Source organism: Podarcis melisellensis (assembly GCF_964234715.1).
Source record: "Podarcis melisellensis genome assembly, chromosome: 10".
NCBI lineage: Eukaryota > Metazoa > Chordata > Lepidosauria > Squamata > Lacertidae > Podarcis > Podarcis melisellensis.
The window spans coordinates 40,210,486-40,225,835 of NC_138542.1; the positions used below are offsets into that span (position 1 = coordinate 40,210,486).

Here is a 15,350-nt window from a genome sequence, read left to right on the forward strand (position 1 = left end):
AATGCTGCTGAATCTGAGTACATGAATGGCAGGCAGAAAAGAGCCTTGAGCAACAAGCGCTAGAGCGGGAGGTCAGGGGCCCACAAATGATCCCTGTGTGAGAAGAGGGGTGCTAACAAGTCCACAAGTCTGTCCCTATTTCCATTTGCGAAATGTTAAGAGGCCGCGAGACAGCTGGCATTTGTCTCAAAGCCCTTGACAGCTCTGTAAATCAGCCATTCTTTCTGGTACCAGCCTTTATTCTGTGCAACAACACCCACCAACCCCCAACCCCCCCAAAAAAGAGAGAAGACAACAGAAAGGTTTGTAAAATTGAAAATAATGAAGATGTTTTAAGGAACTGGCATCTGTTCATAGATATTCCGCCGAGTAAAAGAGATGCTAAATGCATCGGATGAATTATTCATTGTGAATTATTCATTTAGCTCTTGCTTGTGGCACAAAGCGCCAAACCACTCCAGCCTAACTAGAAGTTTTCCATTGAGGGCCCATTATAAGCCTTGTCTCTCATTTCTACTATCCCATCCAAAGTCCCACTTTCAAAAAGAAAAGGAGGAAAATTTAGCACCACTGCTTACTACCGATTAAATCTAGTAATTTTTAAAATATTTTTTTAAAGACGCAGATCAATGTAAATCCTGTTTACATGTGACTGCTTAATTTTAAAATAATAAAAATTCAGCCTTCCTTCCCACACTCAGCAGCACACAGTCCCTCCCAGGTGTAGCAGGTTCATGCAAGTCCTTAGCAATGAGATTTAACAGTACAATACAGTACATGCCTATTCAGAAATAAGTCTCATTGAGTGCAATGTGCTTACTCCCAGGTAAGTGGTCCCAGGACAGAAGGCTTCATTGTTCAAGAGTTTTTGGTTTGCTTTGAGGTCAGGGGGAGGGGGAGGGGTCTTTGAGGAAGCCTAATAAATACTATCACAGTGAAGTATCTGTCACACAGCTTGAAATCTATTTACTAAATTGATCTGCCAAACATGTTTCACTAGTTTTCCCTGACAGAATTGAATCTTAGGCAGGTGAAGCTCCTCTCAGGATATAACCCAAATCTAAATACTTCCAACCAAAAGGCACACTTTGAGGCAAGGATAAAAAATATGCTGCCCTCCATGTGTTGTTGGACTACATTGCCCATCATCCTTGGCCATTAGCCAAGCTGGCTGGGGTTGATGGAAGTTGTAATCTGACATCTGGATGGGACTATGACTGTTACAAATGACATATTCATGCATGACCATTTTTAACAGTGCTTTTGTGGAGTGTGCAAAATGCAGGTCTGCTACTTGTGGTGAAGTGTTGCAGCTTCCATGAACCTGATTAGCTATAGATCACTCTGTTCCTGTGGATGGAACTATGCTGGTTCCTCCTACGCTGAAATAACCTGGAGGTATTTGAAGAGTGCATTTTCCTCCTTGGCTTTGATCTGCGGGGAGGGATAATCTTTGAAAAATATAATTTATGAATGAATGAGAAGGGAAAGAGTATGAAAGTGAATAATAAAGCCTCTATGTTTCAATAATAATAATTTGTCATAATGGAGCTTTTTAAAAAAGAGATGGCTAAAATGCTCTAAAAGTGTTCCTGTACAAGTATTAATTTTTGTTCTTTTCTTTCTTTTTGGCTAAACATAGAAGCATTTCTTCAAACAGCTAGACATCTGGCCTTTACTATGTTCTCTCAGATCCCTTGAAATCTTATCTGGATTCATATAAGCAAAGAGCAATCTTTGAAGTCAATATGGCACATAAAAAGCTTCTAACATCAATAAAGCCATTCAGAAAGCAGTAAATGAATGAAGGAAAAAATTCACCCTGTCCCAACCCATTCACATACACACAAACAAACATGCTTTTCCCACCAACGCTGCTAATTTTAAGAGTAGCTGTACCTCAGGTTACTTTACAAATGGGCTTGCAAAGTCAACTTAATAGAATCCACCACCAAAAATGGATGTTGGGTCACATTTCAGGTTGTTATTTAGAGCGACAAAATTATGGCACAAGTTTTGAGAATGGGCAGAGGGGCAGCACCCTGTTCCTGGAGAACTCAGGGATCCAGGTCTGAGGGATCCACAGCAAAGAGGTGGACCCTTTCCTACATCAGTTAAGCACTGCAGGCTTATGTGGTGCTGGTAGCGGAGCTGTGATCAGCAGCGGATAACTGGGATCCAGTGTTTTAATTTCTTCCAATCCCTCCCTAGGAGCAGTGGCGTAGCGTGGGGGGTGCTGGGGGGGCCAGCCGCACCGGGCGCAACATCTGGGGGGGCGCTCGCACTCGCAGCTCTCTGCCCCACCTGGCTCACGGGTTAGGGGGCGCAAATTACTTGCCTTGCCCCGGGTGCTGACAACCCACGCTACGCCACTGCCTAGGAGTGTCACCACAGAGCATTGTGGGGAAATTCAAATGGCAACTCCAAGCCACTCTACACAGGAGACCCAGGGCATCTTTAACTTCAGAAATGGGCCTTAATAGACCCAGGCAGCTGTCTGAGAATGCAATATGTCAATACCAAGCCTGGAAAAATTCAACATAAGACAACAATGGTTCATAGGTGGAGGGCATTACTCACATAGCCAAACAACAACAACAACAATATTTATTACGGCCATAGGCCCATACAGGTAAAAACAACACATAAATAACAGCTTGTGCACATGGGGAAAAAAAAAAAACAGTCGCTAAAACACCACAGTAACAATAAAATACTATAAAATGGAATGGCATACTACGCCTTAGTTAGTTTGTAGTGCTCCTTGGCGTCGCTTTTGGGTAAGGACAGCGACCAGGAACCTAGCCACATTCAGGGTCGTATGGGTATCCTTATCCTGCAAAATTTGAGCAAGGTGGAATTTTGGTGGGGTACCCTCTAGTTTCTGTATGATTGATCCCAACAGATTTACCCGTGGCACATTGAACAGGGGGCAAGTGAACATGATGTGCTGGAGCGACTCCGGCGTCTCCTTATCGCATTCACACGTGGCAGGGGCTTGGCCCTTTGAGAATCTATGTCTCAGGACGTTGGAGGGAAAAACGTTGAACCTCGCTTTGGTGAAGGCCAGTCTATGGGCAACAGTCGAAAGGGAGGAGAGGCACATAGCCAAAACAATTTATTCAGCCTGTTCAACATCCTGCCCCTATCAGTCTCTAATACATAGATCTAAATTTCTAGTGTATATAAGACACCATGGTTAAAAACACATAGAGCCCATAGACATGATGTTTTAAAGGACAGGAGGGAAGCGTCTGACAGAATAGTAAGACAAAGTAATTCCTCCTTCTTTTGCCTTAACAGTAGAGGCTGTAACATCTGGGAATAAGAAGGATAGAACCCGCCCAGTGAACATCCATTAATTTTACCCCATCTTTCAAGCTTTTCAAAAACTCTTTCGAAAGTTCGAAACTCACACTTTTTTTTCAACCGCCTTCCCTTAAAAACAGCATGGGATTGAGCCGCAAGCATTCATCTCTTCCTCTGTGGGGAGGGAATCCCACAACTGAGGGGCTGCCACGGAGAAGGCCAGTCAGAGCCCATCCCTCATTCCGTTCCCCAGGGACCATCTCTAAACTCTCATCACAATGTTCCTTGTAAGCAAATGCCTCTAAATTACTACAATCACTACAGTTTTCAATGTGCTTTATGCTTCACATCATACATTGCCTTGATATTTTTGATGAGTTGGCATTATATAAATATTTTTTATAAATAAGTACCATATATATGGGACGCGGGTGGCGCTGTGGGTTAAACCACAGAGCCTAGGACTTGCCGATCAGAAGTTCGGCGGTTTGAACCCCCGCGACGAGGTGAGCTCCCGTTGCTCGGTCCCTGCTCCTGCCAACCTAGCAGTTCGAAAGCACGTCAAAGTGCAAGTAGATAAATAGATACCGCTCCAGTGGGAAGGTAAACAGCGTTTCTGTGCGCTGCTCTGGTTCGCCAGAAGCGGCTTAGTCATGCTGGAGACATGACCCGGAAGCTGTCTGCAGACAAATGCCAGCTCCCTTGGCCAGTAAAGCGAGATGAGTGCCGCAACCCCGGAGTCGGTCACGACTGGACCTAACGGTCAGGGGTCCCTTTACATTTTTACCTTTACCGTATATATTATTATTCTTAATTATTATTATTATCATTATAAAAATGGAAACAGGAGAAAAGTATGCTCTGGATCACATCCCAGCAGCTTTCTTGATGCCCTGCAGCTGTTCCCTGCGGCTGCTGTCAGCTGGAGCCCTTTATTTGCCGATTCCCAGAATCTTAGAAGCACCTATATTTGTTCTGTTGTACCATCGCAAGTATGGTTATCCCTGTGCTCTAGTGAAGATTTGTAGGTGCTAATACAATTCTGACAAAGCTCAAATTTCAGAATTGTTTTTGCTAGAGATAGCTTACACCCAAAAGGTAGAAGCAGCGATGGACTGCCAGTGGCTGCATGACCCCATAGACACCAATAATTCCATCATAAAGTAATTCTCTTTTCAGGTGCTACCCACCCTCCCCACTTTTTATGCCCTTGCTTTATCGAAGATTAGCAGGATTTATTTTTATCATTCTAGTTTCAACGCGCTAGAAGGGCTCTTGTGAAAATCTAACATGAACTAACATTGGAGAGCAGAAACTGAAGCCACCAATTTCTTTTTTTAAAAAAAAAAAGATCTGGCCTGAGCAGGAAAAGGGTGAAAAACAGAGCTGTTCAAATGTCGCAATATCATGTGATCTCTTATCTTTTTAGGGTTTGGTGCGGATGTTTTCCCTAACCAGCTTTGTCACATTGCTTCTAGGAAGGTCTCTGTGCTACTTACAGCTGTGCGGCATGCAAAAAATCAGCCTAAACTATCCTGTGTATGCATTAACGTCTGCAGGGGAAGTGCCAATAGCTTAATTCTTTGGTTCTTAAATAAGATGGTACTTCCTGTCAGTTACACACCCCTTTGACAACCCTACTCCTGAGGTACTCCAAGTAACAGACCTAGGGGATTGCCACACCCCTCTTAACTGGTTTGGGAGTCTTCTCTTTTTGTGGAAGAATCTCTCCCCTGCTGACTGGAATGAGACCTAAGTAAACTGTATCTTTCCAGCTTCTCCTGGCTCAACCTCAGCCTCCCAGTTAATTCCTTACTCTTACAGGATGCCACACACTGTCCTAAGCGTAGAGACTCCTTTCTCTAGCTTGTGAGCGGATGTTTCCACCCAGAACCAACTCTCCCAACCTCTATCCCAACTCTCAAAATCCTCTCCTTTTCAACTCCCCCTCCTGGAACCCCAGTCAATCAGAAGTTGCCATTCGTTAACCATTTGCTGGCAGGGAAAAAGAAAACACTTGGGGACCCAACCTGCCCAGCAAAAAGAAACTTTTCTGTCACACTTACCTGTATGGGGCAGGCTAGTGGCAAGGTTGAGGCCACGTGGTTGACTTGCCAGGAGTTCCATGGCCAATCTGGTGCTCCATCATTCTCATAAATGCTTCTGGGTTAGGCTTGCTTGCCACTGGTCTTGAGAAATTATGGAGATCTGCTGATGCTGGCCACCTGCTTTCTTGTCTTCACAGGAGGCATTGGCCTTGACCACATTTGAAACCTCCCAGTCACACCCATAAGCATTAGCCAGTCAACATCTATGAACCACACCAATGGCCACATTCACTGATTTCCCCCTTTTCATTCATTCACATTTGTGCCTCAGCTTCAACCCTCAAATAACCACTGGCTTCTGAAGGTGAATTTCAACCAGCCTCCATCCACAAACATCAGCCTGCTTCAGCCTTACAAACACCCATGGACTTCCGAACGTGAAGTCCACTATTTTCTGCCCACCATTTGTCAGCTTCCGCTAGGCCCATCACTAGATATAGATATAAGCCAACTTCTGACAATGGATATCAACCACAATCCCTCTCAGAAAGTGAATTTGCCTTACTGTCACTCTGTAGCCACCAACAGTGAGTAGATCACCTCTGTCCATTTGCCAATGTGCCACTTCCAAGTGGAGGACTGGGAAATGCTGGATCTTGCAGCTGTTGGGAAAGAGAAAAAGGCCCACCTTTATATCCACTCAGCTGCCATGTACTTTTGTGATGTCACAAGTACCGGTAATCCTTAACCAACAGCAACAGCTGGGGATGTCCCATCATCATCTCCTCAGGCCTCACACTTGTGGGTGCACCTCAGCAGTGATTTACTTGTGGGCTTGCTTGTTTTTTAAAAAATACTTATAGAGAAATGTCTTTCGGCCAACTTGTTTAGGGCTTTGTGAATTAAAATAAGAACTTTGAACCTGGCCAAGCAGAAAATCAGCAAGCAGTATCAAATGACTGTATTGGGGGACTCTGCTTGTAGAAATGTGTGTGAGAGGCAAAACTATACGAAAGGTGTATATTAGAAGAAATGTACACTAAAATGCTGGCACGTTTTTGTGAGGACTTTAAACAAAAATAATACTGTGATGAACTAAACTTAAGACTGGAAAAATTAAAAACTGAGAGAAACCAAAACTGACAAATGTCACTGGAGAGCAACAGCAGGAGAGAGCTATAGCGCATGTTCTGTCATGCTAGCAGACCTCCCATAGGTATCTGGTTGGCCTCTGTGGGAACTGAATAGTGAACTAAATTCGCTTTGGTCTGATCTAGAAAGGCTCTTCTTACCTTTTTATCTGCAAAGACCAACTTCTGCTCTCTCTGGGTGTATTTCTGAAACTAGCATGGTGTCCATTCAACTGCCATTTCAACTGACTGGTCAGCTCAAGCGAGATATGTTTGCTCACTAAAAATTATCGTCTACAATTTCTCTCGATTTATGAAAATGCATGGGAAATGTGCAGGTATGCAAAATATATAGTCCAGTACTGGGTGAAGGGAAGAAAGAAAAAATAAATGAGGTTTCATCAGCCTCCAGCCTATAGTTTTCACAGTGTATTATGTCACAACGGTGCTGACATCAAGGTGGGAATTGCATGCAGTGCTTGCAAAATATCACTAAAAATGATCAGAGAAGGATGCTCTCATCCTAGTAACCTACATGCAATCATTACACCACACATGCATGAATCTTGAGACCAAATTCATTATTCTTATTGCACCCTCGGCTGACTGGTTCCTTGAACAGCTTTAAGCAACTGATTCTTAACCAAGATATAGTGTGGAGCTGAGAGTTAACATGAAGAGAAATCCAACTGATGATCATGTTCATTGTGTTAGGTGAGGATAGGGTGAGAAGCAATGTGTTTAAATTATAAGACTGGTAGGTTTGGGTTTAATGTTAAATATTAAATGCAAGGTCCATATGATTGTCGTGGAAGTTTCTTTCCTTGAAGGTTTTCATCCTTGAAGGATGAGGAACTATTGCTTGGAGTATCTTAGGCACCAGGCTTCAAGGCGTTCATTCGCAGATGGGCCTGTAGCCTCCTGCTCCAAAACACACCACCACCACCCCATTTCATAGATCTATGGGTCTTTCTACATTTTGCATAAACTGAAATGGTGGGCATTCACTCTGTTTGTAATCCTGACTTGGCACACAGATGGTAAATCTAAGGAGATATATAACATGCACATGCTGGACATTGCCAACTGAGAATGGTCTACCCTTTTCATAACTTTTGGCATTTTCCATATACTGACACAGCTCACTTTCGCAGTTTGGCTCTTCAGCCCCACCAGATCCTGAAATCCTACACAGGCATCCAGCATCACCAGGGGACTCTTCTCCCAGTGCATAAAATGCTGCCATTTCCCCTCAGCTGAAAGGAGCAGCCCTTCACAAAACAACCTGGCTGGCCTTACAACAGCTGTAAATTTATTATCAGAATACATGACTCTTGCCTGAATTATACTGCAAAGCCTGTCTGCACAGCAGGGCAGGAAAGCACCAAATGAGCATCGTTTTGTGTTGTTTTTATTATTGCTGCTGGAACAAAGTAACCGGGTTGACAGGAGATGTGTTTGTTGGCAAGAAGGCCATGACATTTTGAAAACCGCAGGGACCATCCTGCCTCACCAAACACCAAGCATATGCAAAGAAAATGCATGCGGCCGTGGTAGAAAGGCACATCTATTGTCTTGCTAGCAGGCAGCGCCAGAATGGAGAGCATCCCAGAAATGACATACAAAACTATTTGAGAAAGTGCTTGCCAACGCTGAAAGAAAAGGAAGCAGCACAATGGTAGCTGAGGAAGAAGCAGCTGGGCTTCGCAGCACCAGCCTGCATATTTCAGTTTGTATTATCCGCACTGTTTCATACAGTAAAAGAGGTCTTCCAAGGGGAATCTTTTATTTATTCACCAAACAATCTAACGTTCTGCTTCCTTCATCAGTTGATCTGTACCAAGGTTGATGAATCCGTGGCCCTGCAGGTGTTACTGGGCTCCAACTTCCAGTCAGCATGGCCAATGGTCAGGGATGATGGGAGCTGGAGTCTAACAACATCTGAAGGCCAAGGTTTTCCGTTCCTAAGCTGTATGAAATATCTGTGTGTGTCTTATCTATATACCCATCTCAAAGCATTGACAGCAATTAATTCATTTTTAAGTGCATTTGCATCCTGGAACTTCTAGTCATTCAGCTGTCATCTGTGCCCATGCTGTTAAGGTACGTCCATCTTACCACTTACTCTATATCCAGTTTTCTAATCAGGCTGAAGCTGGTTTGAAAATACAGGAAAGGTCAGGTTGGGGTGGGAAAGGGCACCAAGCGGTGGCAGACCTGCACCATGCTAGATTGGAGGGCAGTGGGTGAGGAGGACCACAAGCAAGAGGGAGGGAGGGAGGGAGGGAGGGACGGAGGGAGGGAGGGAGGGAGGGGAGGTCACTCCTTCCTCCTCCTCTCTATTGTCACTTTTGCCAGGCTGGGCTCCTCATCAGCCACACCAAAAGCTGTGCAACCGCCATTTTGGACTGGCTGAGCTTGAATACGAGAAAAAAAGGCATCCTGACTAAAGTCCAAATGGCACAGGGGACACTTTTGTCCAAGAACAGGGCAATCCCATTTTTCTAGGGACGGGTGGCAATCCTGTACACGCTGTTCTGGTTTCCAAGCCATAGACTATTCATGACGCACTGCCCTCCTAATATTCAAAATCTTTAGTAAAGTAAGATAATACATAAATAACACTGTATGTGGATTCCTTCCTCCCAACAAAAACAGTCAAGGAAGAAAGTAAACAAATCGCGTAGCCTGCCCCTTGGAAAGAATGGACACTGTGCAAGCAGTGATCAAAGGCAATGCAGGCTTGGTTCCGTGCTCAAGGTCACATCAGCTTCAGTTTTTTCCAGGTTCTGTTTGTAAATGCTTAATTGAAATTGCCCCTCGACTTAGTCTGAATGACCCATAAAGCTTTGTCATGCCAGAGCATCCAGCCATTTGGGAAGACCTAGTGAAAACCTTTTTGGTAGATTCACTTGCTAGACAACAGGCTTAATTTCTCTGTTTAATTTGGTCTGGCCCAGGAAGTCACTGAATACAGGCATCAAATAGTTGGATTGCCAACACTGCATGCAAATACGTTAGAATAAAGGCTGCAGTCCTAGACTAACCAGGACTAACCAGTTCCCTAGACCAGGTAGATGGGACCCCCTATTGTCTATGCTGTAGTAACCTCTAGAGTGGAATCTACACACAAATTTTTAAAATGCTGTGAAAATGCTTTTTTAAAAAAATGTTTTGAGAAATACCTTGAATTTTGCATAGCTCACTTTCGCCATCTAGTGACACATTTGTATATTACACTTTATAACACATTTTAAGCGCTTTATTTGCAGCTGTGTAGGGACGTGGGTGGCGCTGTGGTTTAAACCACAGAGCCTAGGACTTGCCGATCAGAAGGTCGGCAGTTCGAATCCCCATGACGGTGTGAGCTCCCGTTGCTCGGTCCCAGCTCCTGCCAACCTAGCAGTTCAAAAGCACATCAAAGTCCAAGTAGGTAAATAGGTACTGCTCCGGCGGGAAGGTGAATGGCATTTCCGTGCACTGCTCTGGTTTGCCAGAAACGGCTTAGTCATGCTGGCCACATGACCCGGAAGCTGTACGCCGGCTCCCTTGGCCAATAAAGCAAGATGAGTGCCGCAACCCCAGAGTCAGCCACAACAGGACCTAATGGTCAGGGGTCCCTTTACCTTTACCTTGCAGCTGTGTAGCTGAATCCTAGGTTATCAGGAGGAGGAGGATATAATTAAATTTATATACCCCCCTTCATCAAAAAATCTCAGGGCAGTTTACAAGATAAAAAAATACAAGATGAAAACACAAATAAGTAGTTAAAGCAAAAGTCAGAAAACAATAGCCACCTCCCTGTCCATAAACACATTTAAAAGCCTGTAGGATATTAATCAGCAAAAGGCTTTGTTGAGGAGGAATGTTTTCACCTGGTGCCTAAAGATATATAACAAAGGTGCCAGGCATAACTCCCTGCGGGGAATGTCCCACAAGTGGGGAGCCATAGCAGAAGAGATGCTTTCTCATGTTGCTGCCCTCTGGGCCTCTAGCAGAGGACGCACACAAAAGAAGTGCCTCAGATGATGATTGCAGGGTTTGGGTCAGTTTACATGGGGAGATGCAGTCCTTGAGGTGGTGGTGGTGGTGGTGATTACAGTGGTACCTCAGTTTTCAAGTGTCTCAGAAGCCGAAAGTTTCAGTTTTTGAACACTGAAAACTCGGAAGTACTGTAATTGCTTCCATTTTTGAATGCACCTTGGAAGTCGAACGGCTTCCACTGCATTTTTATCCCAATTTTCTCCACTGACTTTGCAGACCGCCCTTTGCACCTCGGTTGTCAAACGTTTTGGAAGTCGAACGGCCTTCCGGAATGGATTACATTCGACAATCAAGGTACCACTGTACTATTATTATTATTATTATTATTATTATTATTATTATTATTACCTGTCCACCTGGCAGTCCTGAGGCACTGAATGCATTATACATCAAATTCAGCACTTTGAATTGGGCTCAGAAACTAATTGGTGGCCAGTGCATTTGGGCCAGGACTATATGCTCAAACTGTCTTGCCCCAGTAACCAACCTGGCTACTGAATTCTGCACCAGCTGAAGTGAGCTTCATAGCTAAGTAGGAATTCGAACTCTGATCTCTCAGTAAGGTAAAGGTAAAGGTACCCCTGACCATTAGGTCCTGTCGCGGACGACTCTGGGGTTGCGGCATTCATCTCACTCTATAGGCCGAGGGAGCTGGCATTTGTCCGCAGACAGCCTTCGGATCATGTGGCCAGCATGACTAAGCCACTTCTGGTGAACCAGAGCAGCGCACGGAAATGCCGTTTACCTTCCCGCTGGAGCAGTACCTATTTATCTACTTGCACTTTGACGTGCTTTTGAACTGCTAGGCTGGCAGGAGCAGGGACCGAGCAACGGGAGCTCACCGCGTTGCGGCAGAACTATACAAAAGTATACTGGCTCTCTTCTCTTGGTCATTTGTTATCTGTATTTTATTTAAACTAAGACATATAATATTTCCTCTAGAGATGAATTTTTCTTGGCATCTGATATATTACTTGGGGGCACTTCTCAGCTGCTTGTCATAATACATATTTCAAGGCAGATTTGTGATCTAATACCTTTTCTTGAGGACTGGTGTTAGTATATAATACTCTGCGCCATGTATCTAAAAAGAAATAGGCAATGTCAGTAGAAGTCAGTAAATGATTTGTTGCCATTATAGTTATAACTGATTTTAGATGTATAAAATGTCCCTTCTGTGCCGTGCCCTGTGCTGCTTTTCACAAAGGCACAGAGTATTTTGTTCCATGTGTTTTAATGCATCTGGCTTTGCAAAGCTAATGCAGTACTAGAAATTGCTTTCTGTGGCAATTCATGTTTTATTGATACAGTGCACATAAAAGTAATCTTAAATATTTCAATGCAGTCAAGAGGTTAGGTAAAGAAAGGAAGTACCATCCTCCACCCTTGGAATTTTCTCAACTTTCATTCCAGATTATGATTTTCTCCCCAGAAAAGATGAAAATGTCTTTGTTATGAGTTGTAATGCAGGAATCATTTCTTCCTAAATGGCTGTGTGTGTGTGCATTTCTTGTAATGAGTAAGTATTTGGGATCTACATGGTTACTGGAGCTTACTGGAAACAGTCCAGTCCAGTGAATTAAGTGTTGGGTATGGTTATGGAAAACATGAGCTCAAATTACAGTTATAGGTTTGTTGCCTTTGGGTAGGAATACAAGTTGACTGCAATTCCAAATTCTGTGGCTGGCACAATCAAATTCACAAGGTTTGCTGCAAATGGATGGTAAAAACAACAAATATAAATCAGGTCCCATAGAGACCTTCTCTGGTGCCTGTGAGGCACTTCTACCTAGTTAGTGTGTGTGTGTGTGTGTGTGTGTACGTGCGTGTATATAATTTATTTATTGGATTTATATACCGCCCTTCATCAGAAGATCTCAGAGTGGTTCACAAAGATAAAAATACAAGATAAAAGGTGAGGGGGAGGGGTGTGATGAACAAACAGGATGCATGTTTCTGGAGGAAAGCTCAAGAAGACAGAGGGTTTGGGGTGAACCTGAGAGAGAAAGTTTGGAATTGGGGGTCCTGGGAGAGCAAATGGGTGTGGGAAAGGGAGAGAGAGAGAGAGTTTGGGATGAGTTGGTTAGCCGAAATGAGTGGTTTGAGAGGTAATTGTACAGGAATTGATTTGAAAGCTGGATCTGGGTGAGAGATTAATTTGGATTTGACCGTCCCATTAACTGCTCTATCTAGTTCAGTACTGCCAATGTTGATTAGCTCTCCAGAGTTTCAGGCAAGGGTCATTGGCAATACTGAACTAGCAGTGGCTCTGACACAATATAAGGCAACTTCCTTAGCAGTGGGTGGGGCCTGACTTTAGCATCAGTAAGATTTCCCAGATATGGAGAGCCTTCCCTGTCTTATTCCACGCCCCACACCCCGCAATGGCCAATTATCTCATCTCTTTTCCTCCCCACCCATCTCCAATATTGTGAACTGGGATGCAGGACAAGTGCTTTGGATGATGAATTGTTGGAAGTCACGCCAGGAGAGGACCCAGCTACCTTCACCTGTTTACCACTTTTCATGTCAAAACAATCTCTGTCCATTCTGCAATTCAAAGGGACAAATGGTAAGCGATGCAGTGGCCATTGTTACATCTCGTTTATCCCTAAGGAAAGCAGGATATTCCAATAGCTGTTAAGGTGTAAAATAAGGGGGAATGAAGAACAATTCAGAGTCTTTTCACATATGCTTGTCATACATCACCTTTCTTGTCACTTGGCCAATGTTGTTTGAACATAAGGGAGAGGAAGTCACACCGATGGAGTTCTGCCTATGATGGTGGAGGGGTGGCATGACTGGCTTGCCGCAGGAGAGCAGCAAACCCTGAGCAAAAGCCTGGTCCACAGACTCCACCCCGAGATATACAAACAGAAACCTAGAAACTCATATACAATCCAGCACGTTCTGCCTTTATGCAGGCCATGTTTGTTAACATAAATGCACTACACCAGATTGGCTGTGTGGCAATTCTGTTTACTTTTCCTTATGGTTATACCCTCTGGTATAAACACATCTATTTCATATTACAGATATTTCCATATGCCTTGTGGAGTTCTATAACCACAGATACGTTTGCAGAATTTCACAGTTTTCTCGTCATTTGAAAAACACTGTTAGTAATCGTAAACCTTCAAGCAGGGAGGCCTAGCAACTCCTTAGAGAGGGTCTTGCCTCTAAGGATACAGGTCACTTCTTGGTTCACATGGAGAAGCTGTTTTCAACGGAGCCCAGTGACAGAAGTGTACGGCTGTATTGAGGCAGCACCGGGTGTTGAATTTTTGCACCCAGGGCAACTGCCATTGTGCACACAAAGCCATGCTACACCACTGTGGGCAGGGGCAGAGACAAAAAAGTGCAGAGCAACAAATGCACAATTTACCTTTGTTCACAAGGCTAGTTTCCTCTCCCTCTCTCTCCATCTCTCTCTCTTTCTCCTCCATCTAGGCAAGCAAGAGACATGATCAGCGTTCAAAGATGCATTTATAGCCCCGCCAAAAATACCCAGCTGAGGTGTGAGGCAAGAGTCCATGAGGGACGTGCTGTGGATAGCTCCATGGGCCAGCTGAAGAGAGCTGAAGGGCTGTTTTTGGTTCCCGGGCTTGAAGGTTCCCACCATCACCACCACCACGAAAGGAATTATAACAAGCAAGGGAAGATCAGTCTTGGCAGGTCTTGGGAAATGAAGACAGGATACTCCCAAGGTGCCTGGTGAAGAAATGACAAATGGGGGCAGTGTGGGGTAAAAAGGAGAGAAGAAACTGTTATGTATTGAAGTTATCACCCTGGCCACCAGGGGTATCATGTATATAGTTTTCACTCAGGTCCACGTCAGTTAATTTAGGCGGGAAACCCTGGGTTGTTGTTGTTACAATGTTGACAGCCGGCTGCCTATAAAAGCAGGCCAGCTGAGCTGTTTGCTGTTCAGTTCAGTTCCAGCTTACTATAAAGAACCACTTGGAGAAATCTCTGTGTCGTCTGCTTTGTCAATCCACTACTTAATAGAAACTTATCATCTGCCACCTCACCTGCACAGTAACCTTCAACCGCAGCCAAAGCCTCAGAATTTCTACAGGACCCCAAAGAGCATTCTGATCTTCAAGCGCTGGTTTCGTCCTTTGCCCCTCCCCCACAAAAAAACATGAGCCACGTACATCAGGCCAGCATTAAATGCAACTGTGTGACTCACCACCTCCTTGTCAAACAGATCTCCTTGATCCACCTTTTGTTTTTGCTCTTCTTCCCTTGCCTGCCTTGTTGTGTTGCTTTTCCTTTGTAAGCCTGAGGGAAGAGGCAGGCTAGCTCTGTTTTTTTCACTGATGTGAGCCATAAAGAAATAGATTGGTTGAATATTCCGCACCATTTCTTTAGAGAGCACGGTGCATTCTAAGTCCTAGTTGAAGCTCAATTCTAGAATTTAGCTTCTTTCTGTTTATGATTATTTTGCTTGTTTTTGGTGGTTGCATATGGAAACACAAACATATCCAGTTATTCTCTCATGCTTTGCTTCTACTACATAAGCTTCACCTTAATTATTCACATTCATATCTATAGGAAGAAGAAGAAGAGTTTGGATTTGATATCCCACCTTTCACTCCCCTTCAGGAGTCTCAAAGCGGCTAACATTCTCCTTTCCCTTCCTCCCCCACAACAAACACCCTGTGAGGTGAGTGGGGCTGAGAGACTTCAAAGAAGTGTGACTGGCCCAAGGTCACCCAGCAGCTGCATGTGGAGGAGCGGAGATGCGAACCCGGTTCCCCAGATTACAAGATTACCGCTCTTAACCACTATACCACACTAGAGGGAAAGAGGGAGG

The 15,350-nt window shown here is 44.2% G+C and overlaps 2 long non-coding RNA genes across 5 annotated transcripts in view; one reads left to right on the plus strand and one right to left on the minus strand.

Moving 5' to 3' along the window:
• The window catches only part of LOC309379598, a 119,583-nt gene extending 112,739 nt beyond the window's left edge, over positions 1 to 6,844 (minus strand). For 2 of the 4 annotated variants that reach the window (XR_014172548.1, XR_014172549.1), the window contains exons 1-3: positions 6,650 to 6,844; positions 5,958 to 6,019; positions 5,376 to 5,583 (exon numbers count right to left, since the gene is read on the minus strand). This is a non-coding gene — a long non-coding RNA (uncharacterized lncRNA). Of the gene's footprint in view, positions 1 to 5,375; positions 5,621 to 5,957; positions 6,020 to 6,649 lie in introns of all 4 variants that reach the window. The other 2 variants (XR_014172550.1, XR_014172551.1) reach the window with 2 other exon arrangements.
• LOC309379599 lies at positions 804 to 14,636 on the plus strand. The gene is made up of 3 exons (XR_014172554.1): positions 804 to 826; positions 12,979 to 13,103; positions 13,982 to 14,636. It is a non-coding gene; the product is annotated as an uncharacterized lncRNA (long non-coding RNA).
• Positions 14,637 to 15,350: the final 714 nt, after the last annotated feature.